At 34.0% G+C, this 3,936-nt stretch overlaps 1 long non-coding RNA gene across 1 annotated transcript; it reads right to left on the bottom strand.

Moving 5' to 3' along the window:
• Positions 1–279: 279 nt before the first annotated feature.
• On the bottom strand, positions 280–2,401 carry LOC120317651. Its single transcript, XR_005559289.1, has 2 exons — positions 1,461–2,401; positions 280–641 (listed from the first exon to the last, which is right to left on the bottom strand). It is a non-coding gene; the product is annotated as an uncharacterized LOC120317651 (long non-coding RNA).
• Between the last annotated feature and the right edge of the window lie 1,535 nt (positions 2,402–3,936).

Genomic DNA, 3,936 nt, shown 5'->3' with positions numbered 1-3,936 from the left:
CATTAAGTATATGCTCCTGGATTACTACTGGCCATCAGTTTTTAAGGTTTTAGGATTATCTGTGCAGTCTGTTCCATAAATCTGCAAAAACACGTACCAATTTTGATACTAGCTGTGGAGCACAGTAGGGACTTTCTTTCACTGTTCTATAAGGACAGCTTCTAGTGTATTCATGTACATTAGCAGATTTTTGCCATGCAATTAATCACTAATCCACATTTGTATATCCTTTTACCCCTCTGATTGTACTTTGGTTAAACAAGAGATATAAACTTCAAAGTAAGTAAAAAATGTTTATTATGCCACCATTTCAATGCATATTACACAGGTTTTGATCTTCAAAATACCCTAGAAACTGAAAAAATTGAAGAATTTAGATAACAGAAATCCTTCTGCAAAATTCAGACTAAACACATGCGAAAGACATACTCTTCTCAAAACACAATTCTGAACAAAGCACCAACTACACAAATATGCAGAATGGTACAACACTTTAAAACTTCACCAAAATATTCTCCATAAAAGGTGTAAAAGTCACCTAATTCACTAGGCACCATTCAACTGAACAAAAATAACAAGTATGCAATCACACTGCGGTGTTTGCAGCTATAAAGTCTTCATTTTTTCACTTCAATAGCGACCTGCAATGCCAAAAGAAAGAAACCAGTTAGAATTTTGAATCTCTGCAAACCTGTCAAAAGACATTGTTAGAAACTATACTATTTGGAGAAATAATACAGAATACTATTGGACAACTATTGGAGGCATTTTCCCCTTATTCATAGATTCAGATTTCCTCTCTTATTTGCAAAATGTGCTAATAAAGGGGAAGTCACAATTTCTGTCAATTTACCCATAAATTGCTGTGCAATTTTCCACTATTTTGTAAATGTTTTGGTAATATAGAGAATGTGTATGCAGAAATGATACAATGCAAGCAGACTTTGAACCATGCCTGCATATTCAAAAGCGAAATGGGTTTATGCAGTTTTAACTTAGTCCTTCAATCCAATAACAATATTAATTTCTATTTGGATCAAAAGGGTCTCTTTAAAATATTACTTTTTAATGAAGTTAATGACTAATTTTAAAATGAATCTAAAATTAATCCAGAAAAGAGACCTTGTTGGTGTGTTATTCCAACATATTCTATTTATTGAGATAACATTTATATCAAGAATATAGGTCTAAAATTTTCACAAAGTCACCTAGGAACCCTTGAGGAACAAGAATAAGTACAACTACACATGCATATATACCAATGAGGTTCATGGTAAAAGCTAATTAATTTAAGATATTTTCTTTCCAAAACAATGTTTTGTATCAAAGTGAAGACAATTGAGAATAGGAGGTTCAGTTTAAAATCAGACAAATACTTGGCAGTATTTGTTCTTTTTTTAAGTAAAAAACACAACTATTATTTTTTTTTAATAACAGGACCAGGAAAAAATTATACTTACTAAAAATATTAGATTACCACACTGTCCACTGAAGGAGAAATGCAAAGTTTTCCCCCAATTATGTTATGAGGATTTGTTCTGCAAAAAACAGCCTCCAACTAGTAAAACTACTGCTTTATTTCATTTGGATACAACTGAATTAATTCAAACCTTTGATAAACATTATTTTCGTTAACTGAAGATAATGGAGATAATGAAATGAACAGTGGACAAATGAGTTTAGTGACTCGGTATCCTAGAAATACTTTGCAAAACATGTTAGGGCAACACTGCTTATCAAAAGATTAAAGCAGGTAGACTTCCGATTTGCGTCGCAGCGAGACAGGACGCAAGAAGGCAGAGCCCTGCCTTCTGCGCCTGATTTCGCCCTACTGGGGGCCCTAAAATCCATTCGATACAAGGGAAACCCTCCAAATTGGCAGGGGAAAGACCGGCTATATTCCTGTGGCTGGCCATTATCTGCTGAGAACCAAAGAAAAAAGCACTACTTAATACATCGTAAACAGCATGTTTGGAACTGGGTGAGAATATTGATCCTTTCTTTACTATTTTACAACTGAATTTCCTGAGAAAGGTTCCCAAGAAGCTAAAAACCTCCATGGGGGACAGAAGCATATAATATTGAAGTGGAAGTAATATAACACTAGTTTTAATAAATTTGAGAACTGAGATAATTGTTAAGATTTTCTCTTTGAAAAAAAAAACACATTGAGGTGAAATATAAGAAATAAATCGTTTGTTTTAAGAGTGAGAAATGGACCTTGAATGACATCTAGTGGTGGATTTGTGCATAGCACTATAATTTGCCTCCTGCCTGCTTGGTGATTCCTAGCTTGGGAGAATAGCTGGCAATAAAGGAAAATATTTTGGCATACTTATTACCCTGACCTTCTTGGATTATAAATACTTACTAAGCTTGGACTCTTAACTTCAAGAGCTAGTGGGAGAGAAAGAAAAATTGGACCTTGGACTATGCCTGGCTGGGAGAGACTTTTGAGCTGTTTTCTGAGAGGTTGAACATTTTGAACACTTCGAACATTGTGGATTACTTTGCCTGATTGACAATTTTTGGATACTTGAGACAAAGGATTATTATAGAATATTGCTTTCAGAACTGAACCTATACTTTGGAGTCTATTGGATTATAAAGGATACATATAAAAACTTTGATCTACTCTTACTGAGTATGGTGATACTAGAGGATCTCCAGGAATGATGCTCAAGAAAAAACAAACACCTTTCAGAAAGAAATATATTCTATGCTACAACTAATTCACCAAACAATTGTTGAATGCAAAGAGGACATAAAAAGAAATCATGAGACTGAAAACAATTTAGACAATATAAACAAGCAAATCTCCAAATTAAATCTACAACTAGAAAGTTCCCAGAAAACGACTAAGTATGAACAATCCAGAAAGATGGAAGAGATAAAAGAAGGGAAATATAAACAACTATATACAAACAAAATACTGCAAGACTTAGCTATAACAATGAAAATTCAAAAGATTTGATGGCAAGGAAGATTTTAAAAAAGAGATTATAGAGCTGTTAAGGCAGTGGTTCTCAACCTGTGGGTCGGGACCCCATTTGGGGTCGAACAACCATTTCATGGGGGTCGCCAAACAAGGCTGTCTGCCATTTTTTCCCCCTTTTCTTTGGCCACGCCCCTGGCACCCAGTGATGTATAAGTGGTTGGGGGTCACCACAACATGGGGAACTGTATTATGGGGTCATGGCATTAGAAAGGTTGAGAACCACTGTGTTAAGGGAAATGTCACAACTTGGGAGACGGAATGAAAAGAGGCATGGAGGGAGAAAGGAACTGGGAGTTGTTTAAAGAATATAAATGGGCAGAATTCCCCCCCCCCAAAATACCCTACTTAAATTGTCTTCCTCGTGCCAAACCATTTTTACAAAAATAGAAAGAAAATTCTTGGGCAATCTAATGGCTTGGAAAACGACTTGGCAAAGAAAGAAAACTAGAGTCAGATTTAAAAAAACAGATTTGACCTTTTAGAGTTGGAGCATTATATGTTTAAATACTTATTTGAATAAGATTAAAAGAACGGATGACCTTAGATATAATTAGATTTTTATAATGAAAGATGATTTAGAATTAAGATAGCATTTTTTTCTTTTTTTGATATGGGAAATATGGATAAGAGGATTGATTTAAATAAAACTTTTAGCTATATAAATGTAATTAATATTGAGAAAAATCATAACTGATAAAGTTATTTCAAATACTGATGGGAAATCAAACTTTAACAAGAACACGAAAAACAGGATATGGATTAATGGTTTAATTCTTTGCTTGTAATACTATTCTTCGTAAAGCATAACTTTCAAATGTTTTGCACAACTCTTACTTCAAAGAGTTTATTATAGGTTTATAGCAAAATATTTATATACTGCTATGGTCCACATTAACTCTACCGGCCTGTAATGGCAAAACTATATTCAGCTGAATGTG

The sequence above is a fragment of the Crotalus tigris genome, unplaced genomic scaffold (genome assembly GCF_016545835.1).
Source record: "Crotalus tigris isolate CLP2741 ecotype Arizona unplaced genomic scaffold, ASM1654583v1 scf7180000017591.2836849, whole genome shotgun sequence".
NCBI lineage: Eukaryota > Metazoa > Chordata > Lepidosauria > Squamata > Viperidae > Crotalus > Crotalus tigris.
The sequence above is the reverse complement of the archived record's forward strand: the minus strand, read 5'-3'. Positions and strand labels throughout refer to the sequence as shown.